The sequence below is a fragment of the Pleurodeles waltl genome, chromosome 10, assembly GCF_031143425.1.
Source record: "Pleurodeles waltl isolate 20211129_DDA chromosome 10, aPleWal1.hap1.20221129, whole genome shotgun sequence".
Lineage (NCBI taxonomy): Eukaryota > Metazoa > Chordata > Amphibia > Caudata > Salamandridae > Pleurodeles > Pleurodeles waltl.
In genome coordinates, this window is record NC_090449.1 from 103,008,209 (window position 1) to 103,026,955 (window position 18,747).

An 18,747-nucleotide genomic window follows, 5' to 3' on the forward strand; every position below is an offset into this window, starting at 1 on the left:
TTACTGCTCCTTGCAGTTTCCTGGTAGCCACCCTGGCTTTCCGGCTGTCAGAACGAGTCTCCTCACAATGCTGCATTTTACTGCGATAAATAAGTTCCAGCTAGGGTGGCTCATTCATATTCTCCTGAGGTTATACTAGACACTGCTGTGAACTTACAAAGTCATCATACAAATGTGGAGTAGTGGTGTAGTCCCATTTCAAACCAGCAAAAGCTAGATTATCACAAATCTTTTTAGGGATCTCTGTTGCCTTGTTTACGAAGAGTACTAGCATTGCCAATAGTACCACCCACAGTCTGTTGGCTTGTACCAGCTGCTTCTCCTACACACTTTGCAGCCCCTATGTCACTACGAGGCATGGATATTGGTGTGAATACCTCGGGGAGAGCAAGGACTGAGGTACCACTGCTGCCCAAACTGTTTCCTCACTCTTAGCGGGCAGGGTTGATAAAAACATGGTAATGCCATTGTCGGGGACTGCTGCCAACCTAAGATCTCCAAGTACTTGTGGCTCCCAGGGTTGAAAAGGGACAACCCCCCCTTCCAGCATCTCTACAGGTCCCTTGGCCACTTCATTACTGACACTGACCTGAAGTCCAGGCTCTCCAGACGTTTTACCAGCATGTTGACCCTCTGCGCCAACTGCTGCGGGTGTCGTAGACCAGGTAGAGGTAATATGTAGTCCAGCGCTGGTTGCGCAGGCTTCATTACTGCCGCTCAAATGTTGAGGCATATACAGTTTCTCTATCACACCACCTTTGCTCTTCTCAATCTCCATGACCCGTGAAGCCATTACAACTAATACTGTAGGTTTGTTTGCTTTGCTGATCATTCCCTGTTGGCAGATCATTCCCCGCGCCAGGCCTTTTTTACATTTCAGCAATTTAAAGCCGAGCTCCCACCATGCAGACTGATGAACCAGTCACCTCGCCAACTTTCACATGCAGCTGGAGTTCTGTGGATTTCGACGTGAGTTTCACAATAGCTTCAGTGCTGCGTGCCCCCTATTTCAGTTTTCCTGTGCTACCACAGTGGACCCCCGCCGGCAGGCTTGTGCAATCCTGATTCAAGCCTACATCACCAGTGCAAGTTCACATTCTTCTGGCATTTGTGGGGGCCATTCTGCATTCGGCTTGCAAGACCATCTGCGTGTGCAGCACCGTCCAAGCCATGCTTTGTCGGAACCACGCTTTTCTTCAGAGACCTCTCCCATATCTGGTTGAGTAAAGTAAGCAGCACACCGGATTACTTCAACATACCAAGGCTTTCCTTGGGCTGAATATCCACTGCAAGATATTGTAGCAATGACCTAGCCCCATGCCCGAGTTTGCAGTAATCTCTCCTCTGTATGGTAAGCAGGGCTAGAAGTGAGAGAAGCCTGCACTTGACCGCTCACACGGCGGCCATCTTGCTTCTTCCACTGCTTCATATGTCCTTTACCAATCATAAACCGGGTATTTCCTCATATTCCCAGTAAAGCCTCAAACACCCAGATAAGGGGTAAACTCCTGTGTCCTGTAGAGCCTAACTAGCTCAGGTGTGGATTGACATTCCTGGGTACAGCTTAATTTGCCCAGATACAACAGCCTCAAATAACATGCCCACTACAGCTTTACATATGTCTCTCTCCGCCCCTTACATCTAGCTTACCCTATTTATATTGCAAGGGTTCATGAAAAATAACAGGTCCAAGGTTGCAGATCTGGGACAGCATTGCCTGATGGTAGGAGAAATAACAGTGTAGCTCCATTCCTCAAGAACTGTCCCTGTTCTCCTGCCATCTACTCTAGAGCAGAATAATGACGTGGGAGTGTGTGAAACCCTCCATCAGTAACAGGATTCTTCAATAATACATCTCCCCCCCCGCAAGGTTGTTCTCAGCTTTTCTGCTTCTTGCCACACCCAAGGGCAAGAAGTACATGACTCATGGGAGATTATGAAGAGGCCTATGCTCCACCCTGTGAGGTCTCTTTTCAGTGTAACTTTACTTCCAACACCCTTCCCAGCCCATTCCGACACTTCCTTTACATAGAAGAGAGTATTACATGCGCTACATTGACCTGACCACTACCTTGCTAGGTAAGTCTATGGAAGTACATATGGAAAAGAGAAATTAACATGTACATAAGTTGGCGATGCCATAGTTGCAATATTATTGTAAGTCGATATTATCAACCTTGATATAGTGCCATACAACACTACCAGTGCCCCTTTCATATAGGATTTCTAGGGCTGTTAAGGGCACTGCCAGCGGAAACAAGGGATGATGATGGGATCGTAAGCTCTTTACAATCTGAGTGACCTCTAAATGACCTCCCTTTTTCCATCATGTCAATGGAGCGCACAGTTTCCAGATCAGAGACTGTAGAACTGATTGACCGAGCTGCGGTATCCCATGGGTGTCATGGACCATAATGTGCCGTTACTTACCGGTAATCTTCATTACCCCGATTAAGGTCCTCCTCGTCCCTTTCCTGTTCCCTCCCTTCCTTCCGTTATTGTTGTGTCTTGTCTTGCAAATAACAGGAATGGCGGAGGGTGGGAGGGATTTATGAAACAAACACAAAAACTGGTTTAGCGTTTCAGCGGCCTGTGGGGAGGCGGGACCACCTCGCTTAGTAAGGACTGGGACAAGGCGGTCCTATGAGGAGGTAATGCAAAACAAGAAAAAAATGACCCCCTTAACTCTCAGTTTGGTAGTAAAAGACAGCCACAACTGGGTACTTCAGGCAACGTCACCCCTGTGCCCCAGTGACACCGCACCTCCTGTAGTACAGCACTATGGGGAGGCATTTGCCCCTTTAACTACTGCCTCACGGATGTTTACGGGCCTCTCTGGATTTATAACAATTTGGTGATGTTAGGAACATGTAACAGACCCAGAACCACATAAATTAATTGCAATAGTCCGTCCATATTAAAAAAAAAAAAACACCAGGAGGCAAAAAAAATATATTCCCCGCTTTTCTAAAAACAGGTAGAAACTAGAAGAAGGGTATACTGTAAGCAATCTTTAGAAAACTCTAAAAAGACGATTATACAAAGTTATATGGATATTAGTTGTTTAGCAAATAGAGCATTTTCAAATTAAGAAGCAAATAAATGTAAGAATACGTTTAAAGAGGCCAGCAGCAGGAGGGTTAACAGGCGCCTTAAAAGGCTCCCAGTTCGGCGCGGCTTCCACTGGGCACGCACGAGCCCTGCCCAGGGAATCCGCGGGGCGCTGCTCTGTTGCCAGGGGCATGCGGAACGGTCTCTGTAGATCCGCCACAATCACGGTCGCCTGGGATGATATTCTGAAACCGAACGCCCTACCCGGTTAATTCCGGTTCGGCGCCGCTACCCGCTCATAGGGAAGAGCGGCGCGTCCGCTACTACCCGCCGGCGAGAGCTCGCGAAAAGTTCGCTTGCTTCGGAGGAAAGGATGCGCGACGAAATTCATTCGTGGCTTTTCGGAGCGTGAACCGAGATTGTTGTATTCTGGAGAAATCGCGACTCCGGTGACGTGATTATCCGCGGATAAACAGCAGCGCAAGGTAAAGTGTTTTCGTAACAATTACAATCTCCCCCGTGTTGTTATTTAAGCGGCGCCTATTAAAATGAAATTACTAACATAAGGTGCCTGGAAATGCCGCAAGCGCTTGCAAGCGGGTCTATGTGGTTTCGAACCGCTATAAATAACAAGTGCTGCTATTCCACGTCCGAATGACACGGATGTTTCACGACTCGAAATGTTGAAAGGCTGACTCAGCTTTGCAGGTTTTGCAGCCCATGACATGCATGCTGAATACAATCAGACCTGCAAACAATAAACTCACTGAGCCATTTCACAGGCTAACTCGAGTATTTGTCATTCCTTTTATACACTAAAGTATCTAACAAGGTAATGTATAACTTTAGATTTTAGGATGGAAGAAAGCTACATAACACACTTTAATGATGGAATAGAAATTGTGGTTTAATCTCTAACTTGGAGTTACTAAATGTTTGCTACTACAAAAGTACAGTATATTTTTAAATTCGATGTTGGTATTGAACATTTTCCGCTTTAAAGATATTACACCTTTTGTGGTTGTCTTTTTTTTCCACATGTATGTCTAGGGAACTAAAAGTGCACATACAACAAACAGTAGACACTGCAGCATTAATTTCACAGCAACATAATGAAGAAAAAACATCCTGCTTGCCGCAGGACCTCACAGGCACTGACCTGGAAATGTGTGTATACATTAGTCATTGATGTGTAAATATACACACTCGAGAGCAGACGGATTTGGGTCAAATAATTCTGTTTCTGGGCCATCATGTTTTCTAACAGAGTTTCAGCGTCCGATGAAAAGTGGATTCTGGGTTTTTGTGGTATAGCATGAACAGAAGTTTAAGGTGTATTGGAATGTATTGGAATGTATACCTTATATAGTGCATCATGCTTCTGATGAAGCTACTGAGCGCTGAACAGAACAGCAGGAAAGTTTATAAACATTTCAAGCTACTGCCATGTAAGCAAACTCCATTTCTTGAAAATGGATCCACTTTCAGAAATTACCCCTATGTTGCTAAATCTGAGCGAGAATTATATTTTCTGTCACTTTCAACTTGATACACATGGTATGGGCACCTTATAACAGATGACACTAGAGTACGTATGTGTACTTCCATTGCACCATCGTAGCAAAGAGGAAACCAAGAATTGGCCCTGATTAAGACCTTGCAGGTAAATAAGGCAAAGATGTCTGAGCCAGTAAAACTATTTAATCAACCAGTTTGTTCTAAGCACTATAGGAATGCCATGAAACGTCGTTTTAAAAAATCTCAGCGGTGAAAGGTTTGTGGGTTCACCCTGTATTCCAGCTCATCATAAACACACATATTTTACCCACTACAGTCAGTTTGCAGAAAAGGTAGCTCAGTCACGGGCTATGCTATCAGTCTCAGGTTCAAATACTGACAAAGCAGGCTAAGCCACCCCAAAGTCTATATATTTAGTTCCATTGAATTGTGACAGGTGTTGCTCTAGCTCCTAGAAACAGTTCAACTAGTAGTCTGCACTGTCTGAATGGTCATTATGATATGTTTTCCACATGCCGCCATTATTTCCTTTACAGGTTCAATGATAAACCTATTATATGCAGCATTTAGTCTTGCCACTACTAACTTTGGAACCAGAACACGGTGGGTTCGACGAAATAACCCCTTTTTGGAAACCAGGGTGTGCAAATTGTACACCTACTGGATTGAGAGCTCGGATCCTATTTGTGAAGCAACCTTTGTAGAAAGTTGAGATGGGAGAGCCAGCAAGTTAGCAATGAGAACCGAGCTAAGGGTCTGGCATGGCTCTTAGAGCCTGTGCATGAAATGGGGCCTGAAACTATGTAATTCATACAACAAACATCACATACAATATGATGAAGTATCTTAAAAATGAAAAAAGTACATTTCTTTAACATGTCGAAGCTTTGGCATTGATAAGTCACATTATACCACTGCAATTGGATGTACTTCTAAAAAATGATGTTTTTTTTAACATGAACCATCAATGAACTATGAGGTAAGACAGTTGTCATGTAAAGCCTGTACATGGTCCAGATTATTTTAGAGCAACATCATAGTCTTTTGAATGAAACCCAATAGACTTTTGTTCAACTGGTATTCTGAACACGCATATGTGAAAGTGTGTTCATACGCAAGAATGAAAAAAATAAATAGTTTAGGTGAAATAAAATATTTGCCTAAAATCAAACAATTTAAGCAGGGAAGCCACAATTTATCCATGTTTTCTGGATTCACTTTCTGCAAATCCGCTATTAAATGGATATCTATTTGTCTTCTCTTATGCTAAGGCTTTGTTTTTATCTCTCTGTAGTTTTTGTATTGCACAAACTTGGTCAAGAGTTACATCCATTGATTATAGGCATAAGGTGATTAAGTGAGTGCCCAGAAGCACAGGATGTTGATGTGACACCAAGACTCAAATTTAGCTCTCGAATACCAAAGTCAGCAGCTCTAGCCGTGAGACCAAAACCCGGGCAGAGGGAGGGAGGCAGGTAGAAGCCACATGAAAGCTCAGCTCAATGTGGGCTCAAGGTTCCAACAGGACCTCGAGTTAGCAAGAGCCGGGCTTCAGGCTTGAGCCATGCTCAAGCTTTTGGTGGCTCACCGACTTCTAGTACAACGTTCCTTTGAAACTGACCATTCATAGAGGATCAAGCAATGACCCATCCAATGGATATTATTTAGGCAAGGCACAATTTGCAACACTTGTGATTGGTGGCGAATGCAGGAATGATAGCCTCCGTGAGACATCAGACCTCTGTAGTGACATTTTAATTCTCAGTATGGAAGCATTTTGTTTAAGTGGCCTATGTCCATAAAAGGGACTGGTGCATCCTTAAAAAACTGTTTTGCATTTGGGAAGACTTTGGTGGAGCACCCAGTTGTTCCCTGGACTATACTCTACTCTCCCCCCAACCAGTCCACTCAGCTTGCTTACCAAACTCAAGTGTCATATTAGGAGTGGTCCATTTACATTTTTAAAAATTTTTAAACCATCTCTATGGAGTTTTTCTTTGTTTGCAATGCAATACAGTAACGTATTGTGCCGTCAGTCATATATATGTAGGTATACAACCACTGAGCATTGCTCATACACCATATACTGGAGTGTAAACTTGCCACTATTGGAAAAAAAAGAAGTAAAAAAGAGAATACCAACAGCAACTGTGAGCCTGGCGGGGTCCATTTACAAGTTGTCTTTAGGGAGTACAAGGAAAACTAATAGGGATTTTGTGGGTCTATGACACTCAATTATAAAACAAATAGACATTAACTGCAAGTTGATATGATTCTTTTCATTTTGAGCTGGTACACATCAAAAATATTTGGTTCACAAATGTTCTGAAACATATCTAATTTGTACCGTGTACACAACTGGTCCTTACATTAAGCGTTCAGACACCAAATTGGGCCCTTTTTGTGTTGTGTAAAACTGCTAAATAAATATTCAGTATGACATATTTTGGATTGCCAAGTTGCACCAAGAACACCAAACAACATGAACCCAGTCCTTGCTCTTCCGTATATAAATCATAGCTATCATGTATGTTATTAAAATTCAAGCAAATGAAAACTAAACTTCCCAGGGTGCGGTGATTTGTTGAATGAAAATGTGTGACTAAAAACACACTTCCAGGCATTCACAGAGAGATCTGGAAAAAAATAGAGAAACTAAAGAATGTATATGTTCAAATCACGGGTTTAATTTTCTACACAAAAAATACATTTCATGCTCATAGTATTGACATGTTCAAGTGTTTCATTATCCGCTTTCAAGTGGAATTAAATATGTTCCCTACTTGGATGAAATAAGATGGAAAACAGAAACTTGCTACATGTAGTCTTTAGAGTTGTATTTCTATGCTGGGCTGTCAATTTGTTTATTAGCCCATGTTTACATTTGTCTGCAGACAATGGGATCCATCCAACAAATCTTTGAAATGGGTTGAGGGACTCATTTTCCCTCTCTGGTGCAACTAAGAAAGATTTTACGTCTTGGCTCAATAACAGCTACTCATGGAAGATATACGCTAGGAGACCCGGCCTCCTAATTTACAAGACAGGGCTTTTGCTTTGTGAAAATAACTCTTTCAAGTAGAACTTTACTTTAACCTAAAATGTGATCCCTCAGTCATGTGATGTTGGAAAAACCCATCCCACTTTATCACCCTTCTCTCCAAGTGGCTTGAGACATCAAGGTGACATTTCTTTTCTCCACCTTCTATTAGGAAATCAAAGGAGAGAGAGTAGAGGTGAACTTTGGTATTCTGTGTGTATTTTGTCCCCAGAAGGGTAAATCAAGCTCATCATTTTAGGCTTCATAGAATCTCACTGTTGTATCTAATTTCTTTGTCAACTGTTCTGTTTAAATGGCTGACTCGTCTAAATGGAAGTCCAAGAGTCAAAGAGGCCACATCTCTGACTCTAGAGCATTTAGGTGACTGGTACCCAAAGGCTCTTCATCTTACCCCTTAGAATTTTAAATTCCACCAAAACTCATAATGTTGCTCTGCTTATGAGATTAATATGAAGATTAATATTCATGTCCAATGTAACCGCTTTAAATTCCAGAAGAGTGTGACTGGCTCCCTCCAGGGGATCTAGTCTTGGAATTTGGTGTGATAGCCTAGTACTATCTCATTGTGTTGCTTCCACAGAAGAAATTAGACTAACCCACCCGAAATCAGTGAATTGTGGATCAGAAAGGCAGAACTGGAAACAGAGGGCCTGATTTAGAGTTTGGCAGAGGGGGTTACTCCGTCCCAAAAATGACGGATATCCTGTCCGTCATTTTACGATCTCATTATGGCCTATAGAAATCATAATAATGTTTCCGGGATATCTGTCACATTTGTGGCATAGTAACCCCTCCGGAATCTCTAAATCAGGCCCAGAGTCTGTAATGACGTGGAGTGATCAGGTCATCCTATGCCTAAAAGACACCCATGCACTGAGATGCTAGTTACAGTGATAGAATTAAAGGGGTGCTTCCAGGGTGGCAGACAGTGACCATGCTGAAGCAAGCCTTGGCAAAGTCATTAGCTCTGACATACATCTCAACCTCTCACCAAAGCATTTTTTTAAAGTCTGCTGCAGGGAAAAATAAAAAAAAAGATGGTATCCCATATATAATGCATTTATTACATACATTATTCAGTATCCGATGGTCCAGTGCACTTTTGAGATGTAAAATAGCTCCTCATGCATGGTCATGGAAGCACTCCATAAGAGGTGGTATGATACACCAAGCAGCCAGGAGTATTTGGTGAAAGGGTAATTCTGCCCGGGGCGCAGCCAAAGCCCACTGTGTATCCTTTATAGAACTGAAAAGAATAGGTTGTCTGACAGCTGTGTTATCAAACCAGACCTAAAAAAAGCAAAACCGGCCTTAAATGGTAGCTTTCCTAATCCTCTTGGGCTGCCCTAGACATCTGTGATTCCTCTTCGATATTCTTTTTTAAGAGGCTGAGTGAAAACAGCAATTAAAATGGTTCATTCTGCCTGAAACTGCTTAGAAACCCCGTTTCACTGCTGTCTGGCTGGGACACCACTGAAGGCACTGCTGTTGACCTAACATTGGCAGTATAACCTTTATCAGATCAGGCATTTCAGCGCCATGCTTTCCCTAACACTTTAGGCATGTCAAGTTTAAGGGTCAATGGGACTGATTACATCTTTCCCCCTCAATGTGCATCAACTATGTGTGCGGCCCGAGGTGAAGTTCAAGGTGCTCTCTACAAACATACAGGTGTACTTTACCTTTCACACTGTGTTTAAGCAAACAAGATCCTCTCTGGCCCATTTATACATATTACCTAATTGGTCTGGCTACAGAAAGGTTCAGCTCTATGCCAGAGTTCTTGTAATCCATAAAGAAAATCGATAATGTTGATAATAGGATTTTGTATGCAGATTTTTAACTTTCATGATTGGTGCTTGGGAAGTAATCCAGGAAGCAAAGAGAATGTGTGCAATTTAGTTAAATAACCATTAGCATATGGCATCTTCTTATTTCGTTTTTGTGGCAAGCAGCCTGGGTGCTTACAGTAACCATGTTATGGTCAGGCACTGCTATGTTTGTTTAACCCCTTCGCTGCCAGGCTTTTTCCCCTCAGGTGGCTAGCCTTTTTTTGGCTGTTTGGGGCAGTTTGCGCTTAGGCCCTCATAACATTTTGTCCATATAAACTACCAATGCCAAATTTGCTTCCTTTTTTTCCAGCATCCTAGGGATTCTAGAGGTACCCAGAGTTTGTGGGTTCCCCTGAAGGAGACCAAGAAATTAGCCAAAATACAGTGAAAATGTAGGTTTCTTTCAGAAAAATTGGAAAAAAGGGCTGCAGAAGAAGGCTTGATGTTTTTTCCATGAAAATGGCATCAACAAAGGGTTTTCGGTGCTAAAATCACCAGCTTCCCAGCTTTCAGGAACAGGCAGACTTGAATCAGAAAACCCGTTTTCAACACAATTTAGGCATGTTACTGGGACATACCACATTTTTACTAATTTTTTGCTTTCAGCCTCCTTCCAGTTAGAGAGAGAAATGTGTATGAAACCAATGCTGGATCCCAGAAAGCTAAACATTTCTAAAAAGTAGACAAAACTCTGAATTCAGCAAGGGGTAATTTGAGTAGATCCTACAAGGTTTTTCCACAGAAAATAACAGCTGAAATAAAAAATATTGAAATTGAGGTGAAAAAACCCAGCCATTTTTCTCAATGTTTTACTCTGTAACTTTTTCCTGCCATGTCAGATTTTTGAAAGCAATATACCATTACGTCTGCTGGACTCTTATGGTTACGGGGATATATGGGGCTTGTAGGTTCATCAAGAGCCCTAGGTACCCAGAACCAATAAATGAGCTGCACCTTGCAATGGGTTTTCATTCACTACCGGGTACACAGCAATTAATTTGCTGAAATATAAAGAGTGAAAAATAGGTATCAAGAAAACCTTTGTATTTCCAATTTGGGCACAAGATAAGGTGTTGAGAAGCAGTGGTTATTTGTACATCTCTGAATTCCGGGGTGCCCATACTAGCATGTGAATTACAGGGCCTTTCTCAAATAGACATCTTTTTTTACACTGTCTTACATTTGGAAGGAAAAAATGTAAAGAAAGACAAGGGGCAATAACACTTGTTTTGCTATTCTGTGTTCCCCCAAGTCTCCCGATAAAAATGGTACCCAACTTGCGTGGGCAGGCCTAATGCTCGCGATAGGAAACACAGCATGGACACATCACATTTTTACATTGAAATCTGACGTGTTTTTTGCAAAGTGCCTACCTGTAGATTTTGGCCTCTAACTCAGCCGGCACCCAGGGAAACCTACCAAACCTGCAATTTGTTTTAAACTAGACACCTAGGGGAATAAAAGATGGGGTGACTTGTGGGGCTCTCACCAGGTTCTGTTACCCAGAATCCTTTGCAGACCTCAAAATGTGGCCAAAAAAACACATTTTCCTCACATTTTTGTGACAGAAAGATCTGGAATCTGAGAGGAGCCACAAACTTCCTTCCACCCGGCGTTCCCCCAAGTCTCCCGATAAAAATGGTACCTCACTTGTGTGAGTAGGACTAGTGCTTGCGAAAGGAAATGCCCCAAAACACTATCTGGACATATCAAAATGATCAAATACAAAACGACTTGTTTTTGTGGGGTGGGGGGGTACCTGCGTTTTTTGGTCCTGGGCTCAGCAGCCATCTGGGGAAACCTACCAAACCCAGACATTTCTGAAAACTAGACACCCGAGGGAGTTCAGGGAGGTGTGACTTGCGTGAATCCCCCAATGTTTTCTTACCCAGAATCCTCAGCAAGCCTCAAATTTAGCTAAAAAATTGCATTTTCCCACATTTCTGTGTGGAATCACAGAACTGGGACAAATTTCCTACCACCCAACGTTCCCCTCTGTCTCCCATTAAAAATGATACCTCACTTGTGTAGGTGGGCCAAGTGCCTGTGACAGGAAAGAGCCAAAAACATGCTGAAATTGAGGGGGAACCAAAGCGGGTTCGAAAGGGCAGTTTGGAAAAAAACATTTTTAGGATGACAAGTATGCAGAATTTTTATCTGTATAGGTGAGACAATGCTGGGTGGTAGGAATTTTGTGGATTCTTGCAGATTCCGGATGATTCCATCACAAAAATGTGGGAAAAATGCGTGATTTCCAGCAAAGTTGGAGGTTTGCAGGGCATTGTGGGTAAGACAATGGTGCGGGGTGCATGTGAAGCACACCACTGTGGAATCACCCAGATGTTTAGTTTTCAGATGTGTCTAGGTCTTGTGGATTTTTCTATATGGCAGCATCCCAAAGTCCAAAAAGTGCAGCCCTCACCATTCCAAGTGGGACGATATTGAGAGTTAGCCAAACTCTCATGGCCCAAATGTAAAACCAAAACCCCAAATAATCAAATGTCCTCTTACTTGCTGTGGGATAAGATGTTTTAGTGTGCGGAGGGAGAGCTGAAAGACTGTTACCCCCTTCAGTTGGGTGGGGGCATAACCAGGCCCATACTGGTTGGTAGCCACCACCCCACTATTTTTTTTTAAATTCCCTGGCCTGGCATCTAGTGTGCTTTCTGCCCCCCTCCCCCAGGAGTGGATCTGGGGTAATTGCCCCATCGGCCCACCGGTGGGCAGAACAACTTTGTCCCCATTTATTTGAGGTGGGGGTATGAAAAAAAATCTTCCCTGGTCTCTGGTGGGCTTTCTGCCCCCCTTGGGGGCAGATGGACCTTCCAAAAATAGGCCAATCTGCCCCTGGGGGGGCAGATATGGCCAACAGTAAGGTGCCCCCCATGGGGAGTGACCCTTGCCCAAGGGGCTGCCCCCCCAAACAAAACACACACCTACACACACCAATCCCGGGGTCCTAAGTGGTTTCTGCCCCCCAGGGGGCAGATCAGCCTAATAAAAATAGGCCATTTCTGCTCCCCTTAGCAGGTGAGCTAAGGGGTCGCACCCCTTTTGTGAAATTGGCGCAAAAAAAAATCCCTGGTGCTTAGTGGTTTCTGCCCCCCTTGGGGGCAGATCGGCCTAATAAAAATAGGCTGGTCTGCCCCAAAGGGGGTAGAAATGGCCTAAAATAAATCCCCCCCACCAGGGGAACAACCCTTGCCTAAGGGGTCGCTCTCCTTGCATGAAACTGATGCAAAAAAATAAAAATCCCTGGTGTCTAGTGGTTTCTGCCCCCCTTGGGGGCAGATTGGCCTAACAAAAATAGGGCGATCTGCCCCCAAGGGGGGCAGAAATGGCCTTAAGACAATTTGCCCCCGGGCAGCGACCCTTGCCTGAGGGGTCACTCCCTACATGTAAAAAAATAAAATAAACAAAACAAAAAAAATCCTTGGTGTCGAGGGTTTTGCCTAATTACAACAGACCGATCTGCCCACAAGGGAGGCAGAAATGGCCTACAACAAATTTGCCCACTCAGGGGAGCGACACTTGCCTAAGGGGTCGCTCCCCTCACGTAAAACTGACAAAAAAAAAATCTGTGGTGTCTAGTGGTTTCTGCCCCCCTTGGGGGCAGATTGGACTAATAAAAATAGGCCGATCTGCCCCCAAAGGGGCAGAAATGGCCTACATACAATTTGCCCCTCAGGGGAGCAACCCTTGCCTATGTATAAACATAAATTAAAAACAAAACTCCCTGGTGTCTTGTGGAAGATTGGACTAATAAAAATAGGCCGATCTGCCCCCAAAAGGGGCAGAAATGGCCTACATACAATTTGCCCCTCAGGGGAGCGATCCTTGCTGGTGTATAAACATAAATTAAAAACAAAGCTCCCTGGTGTCTAGTGGCAGATTGGCCTAATAAAAATAGGCTAATCTGCCCCCAAGGGGGGCAGAAATTGCTTAAAGGTAAATTTTCCCCCAAGGGAGTGACTCTTGCCTAAGGGGTCGCTTCCCACATACATAAAACAAAAAAAAACAAAAAATGACCCCTTGTGTTTAGCGGTTTCTGCCCCCCCTCGGGGGCATATCGGCCTAATTATAATAGGCCGATGAAATGGGCTAAAAATAAATTCCCCCCCTGGGGAGCATCCCTTGCCCAAGGGGCCGCTCCCCTTATAAAATAATTTAAAAAAATAACAAACTCCCTGGTGTCTAGTGGCATTTCTGCTGAGAGAGACATGAAAGGCGAGGAAAGGTATTCCCTCGCCTTTCATGCCTCTCTCGCCCCTCCACGTGATCGGAGGAGAAATGCTTCCAGCGCTGTGGGGGCAGCCTCTGATGAGGTCTGACATCATCAGATGCCATGGGGGGGGAACAAGGGGTGGGGGCGGAAGGGGAAGCAATTCCCCTTCCATCCCTGCCCAGGGGAGGGGGGTGACTGGCCCCAGGTGGGAGCGCTAGCATTTCCCCCGTGGGCCCCTGTCTGGATGTAACGGTTACGTCCTGGGCACCCGAGCGGTGCTTCCTAGGATGTAACCATTACGTCCAGGGCACCCGAGGGGTTAATGGTCAAAGTGACTGCAAAAGGAGCCAATTTCAATGGATGAGGTATTGTTGGAAAGAGGTGAATCTCCCCTTTCCAATGACATCTATCCCTAGTTGATCTCTGCTTGGGGAACGCCACAAGAGAGTGATTGCAAAGCAGGGATCCACCACATAGACACCAGGGAATTTCTTTTGAGGGGTTGGGTAGTGGCCATCCTGGAAAGAGGCTATAGCTCTTCACCTCCCCTACTCACAACAGTGTGTCTGCCCCAGTGGGGCAGATAGGGGTCTTAACCCCCAATGCTCCCCAGGGGGCAGAAAGCACAACAGACCAAAAGAAATAAAATGAATCTTTACCGAAAGGGATGGTGGTACCCTGACCTGGCATTAGACAGAGCTCCCACCAAAACGGGCCTTTCACTTTCAATCTTCCTGCAACCTCTGGGGGCAGATTGGGGAAAAGGGTCTGTAGGTGTTCCCTTGGTGCAGCCAGCCACATACCAAAAGGGGTTAGTTTTAATTGGCAAAATGGGATGTCTCCACTTTTCATTTTGGGGTGTTTTGTGTCACAAGTGCTTGACCCGTTGCACAAGTAGTGCACTGTTTTAAATGAGAAATGTACTGGGTTGTGGGAATTTCTGGGATTCCCACAGTTTCTGGAGCTTTCCCTCCCAGAAATGGGAGGGCAATCCATGTTTTTAGGCTAAGTTTGAGGTAATCAAGGCATTCTAGGTAAAAAAAAAACGTCATGACATCCACACAAGTCAGACAATCTAGCACTTCCCTCAGTATCTAATCTTTAGAAATGTCTGTTGTAGTAGGTTTCCTTGGTTGCGGATGAGCGAGGCCCCAAAATCCCCAGGAAGCCAAATTTCCAATATAGGTCACTTTCCTCTCAGATTTTTTTTATGCCTCCACGTCATGTTTTGAAGTATTTTGTGTCACAGGCTCAATCACACAAATGGGGTAACATTTTGATTGGGAGAAGAGTAGGAATGCGGGGTGGTATGAATTTTGTTGATCCCCACAGATTCCAGAACTTTCTCTCACCAAAATGTGAGGAAAATGGGTGCTAAGAGCCAAAGACTGAGGTTTGCAAGGCCTGCTGGGTAAAAAATCATGTGATATCCATTCACACCACCCTGGACTCTTGCAGCTATCCACTTTGTTAAAAAAGCATTGATTTTGATTGGTGAAATGTGATCTGCCTAGGTCGCATTTCAGGGTGATTTGTGTTGCAGCTGTTAGACCAATCCACACAAGTTGGGAACCATTTTTGCTAGGAGACACGTGGGAACACACAACAGTGGCACATTTGTTATTTCCCATTGGATTCCTCTGCATTTTGGACTTTCAAATGTTATCTAGTGTGTAAGAAAGAAGATATTTAGCAAAAATCCACCGGAATTACATGATAGCATACGTAACCTGAAATTCAGTGGTTTACAAATACCCACTGTTCTTAGACTCAGTATTTTGTGAACATTTCAGAAACAAATTCATTTTCCTTCATAGCCATTTTTCATTCATTATATTTATTTACCATATGAATTGCCGAAGGGACAGTACACAATTAAAAATCATTACACACTGCAGTGAATTGGTTGTTTTTTGGAGAACCTACAAGCCATATACATGCCCATAACCAAAAGGATCCATTAGACATAACAGTAAATTGCTTTTGTAAATCAGCAACTGTGACAAAAAAATGACAGATGAAAACGTGTCACAAATGGCATTTTTCCTACTTATTTTCATTATTTGTTTTTTTTCAATGATTAGCTTCTTTGGGAAAACCTTGAGGGATCTACACATTTCACGTCTTGCGAAATTCAGAATTTTGTCGACTGCAAGTAGGTTGAAGCCACAAGAATGAGGAAATATGGACTTCCTCCTAGAAAAATGCAAAAACTGTACTAAACATGTTGTTTTTAATACAACTCTGCTTGCTCCTGGAAGTTGGGAAGATTGTCATTACAGCACCTCAAGTCTGTTGTTTATGCCGTTTTTTTTAGAAAGAAGAGATACACTTTCTTACACAGTACTAATTTCACATTTTCCCCAAAATAACACAAAAGTAAGGCTAAATTTAAAAAAGAATTGCTGACTACTGTAGTTTTCTTCAGGGCCAGACTGAGAACCCAAAGCAGCCCTGGTAAAAATGTTCTAACCAGCACTGTCCCTTCCACATCTATATATATATATATATCTATATATATATATCTATATATATATATATATATATATATATATATATTCACTTAAAAAACAAAGGTTACACGGACGCTATAGTTAGGCTCACATTTCAAACATACAAAACCATAGAAATTCAGCTGTTTTAGTTAGAGTTAGTTCAAGAAACTATAACTCGTGCCCCGGCCATGCATAATTTTCTCATCAATAATGTTACTGCAACTGTTACAGTGATATTCTCAACCATATCATATAAAATGTCATGAGTGATGTAATATCAGTGGTAATTAGCAGTGTATGGCAAGGGTGCGAGTTACAGTTATCCTAGGGCGTCAGTTATAGATTATCGAAATAACTTTAACTATAACAGATGAATTTCTATGGTTTTGTACGTTTGAAATATGAGCCCTAACTATAACGTCCCAGTAACCATTGTTTTTTTTAAGTGAATTACTATGTTTTTTTAATTCTATTTTCTAACTATAACGTCCCTGTAATCTTTGTTTTTTTAAGTGAATTTCTATGTTTTTTAACGTAAAGTAATTTAAATTACTTACGTTAATCAAACCACCGCGGCACATGGACTTTGGCCGTGCATGACGTTGTTGGCCACAGGGCCTACCCAACAGCACTCATACAATGCTTCTTTGTTTGATGGAGATGTGATCATATTCCTGTACATCAAAAATGTATCTCCAAAATTGTCTGGGAACATTTTCGGGGCCCTTTTAGAAAGCTCTCCATGTTCCAGGGAAATGGGGGGGGGGTAAGATGTTTCATATCACTATTTTAGATAGGGGCCAAACAGGTGGGTCCTCTAGATAAGTTTACATATTTTTAGTTTTTAATAGTTTAGGACACAATCTCTGGTCTCAGCAGCAGATGACAAGAAAAAACCCACTTGCCAGACACTACATGAGATATTGTGCTTGAAAAAAGAAAGAATACAAACACATCCATAAAGGATTACAGACAACTATTCATGGTGGAAATTCAGAGAAAACACCCTTGCTTTGCCTTGGCCATGCCCATGAAGTTAATATGATTAGGGACTGCGGGGGAAAGCCTCAAGGCCCCAATAGTCCCAGCCGGTTCCCCGCCTCCTGCGGGAGCCTGCATTGCTCCTGCACACAGGGAGCTGCTGTAAATGCAGCTCCTTGCGTGCAGGAGCCATACTTTCATCTCTTTCCCTGCCCATATGTCTGCGGGCAGGGAAGGAGATGAAAACTCCACTCCAGCAAGTGGGAGCAGTTTTAAATCTCCCACTTGCTGAGAGCAGAGTTATGTTTGCTTCTGCTTGGCGGGAGCTGTCACAGCTCCTGCCAAGCAAAAGCAAACAGCTACCTCCCACGGGTGGGCAACCCGGGAAGTAGCAGAAGCCGGCTCTGGGGGTTGGTGTACCCCAGGGCGCTATATGGCTCCAGTAGAGGGGGCCACGCTGGTCTCCTCTCCTTCTTTCTATTTGGTCCCAGGGAGGTGGTAGTCCTCGAGGCCCGGGGTCCATGAGGACCCCCTCGTTAAGTGGTATTGTAGCCCTGGGGAGGTACAGTCCCCAGCGCTCGGGGGTCCATTTGACCCCGGGGAGGTGGTGGTCCCCAGGTCCTGGGGGGTCTGCTCAGCTCCCTGCATATTTCTATAATGTATCCCTGGGGAGGCGGGGACCCCTGTGGCACTGGGGGGATCGAGGGCCGCCCACCATTTATTTTTTCTTTCTTGCCCCTGGGAGGTGGTGGTCCCCAGGGCCTGGGGGGACCATGCGGCCCCATGCATATTCCAAGAAGGAAGCCCCAGGGAGGTGGTGCGTCCACTCCTCATTTATAAAAACTAAATATGCCCCACAGGACCTGGCCCACCCAGGGGCAAAATGGAAAGCAAGTGCGACAGATCATGCTTGTTTTTTTTTTTTTTTAATTCACAGTGAAATTCTTAAATTTCATTGTGAATTAAAAAAAATGCTTTTTATGCCCTGGCGGGGTCCAAGAGGGACCCCTGGACCAATGATAGGTGGTTAGGGTAAAGTACACTGCCCCCCTTTCATTTTGTTTTGTTTGTTTTTGAGACTCTGCTGAAGCCAAGTCTCAAAATGTCTGCTAAAGTTTTCTGGTTGACGTGTTGTCAGCCAATCAGATCTCTGAACTAGATCGGGAGGATTCGCCAAGTGTTGGCACCTTTAGATATACAAATTTGGTTTGCCTTTAATTTCTCTTGTCTGAAACTACTGAACAGATTTACACCAAATAACAAGAAGGCTGCTTTCTGGACCAAAAGTTACCTTTCAGCCAAATTTGGTGTATTTCCGTTCAACGGTTTGGGCTGTAGTCGTGTTCAAAATCCATATGGGAAGTAAAAGGGGAACTAATCTCACTTTTTTTTTAACCCTGCTTTCTCCCTCCCCCCCACCTTTGATGGATCACCTGGAAACTTTCCATGCACAACAAGAACTCAAGGCACACTTTTAGTTAGAAAAGTTTGTGAAGATTCTTCAAGGCGAAAAAGATTTAGCCAAATAAAAAAACACTTTTTCTATGGAAACTAGGTTCTAACTACAACTACCTACTGGCATCC

General features: G+C 43.6%; 1 protein-coding gene across 1 annotated transcript in view; it reads left to right on the forward strand.

The window, feature by feature from the left end:
- Window positions 1-3,375: 3,375 nt before the first annotated feature.
- Window positions 3,376-18,747, forward strand: part of GPER1 (G protein-coupled estrogen receptor 1) — a 58,522-nt gene continuing 43,150 nt past the window's right edge. Inside the window, exon 1 of the mRNA XM_069209203.1 lies at window positions 3,376-3,536. The gene's annotated coding sequence lies outside the window, so the exon portion shown is untranslated. The remainder of the gene's footprint in view (window positions 3,537-18,747) is intronic.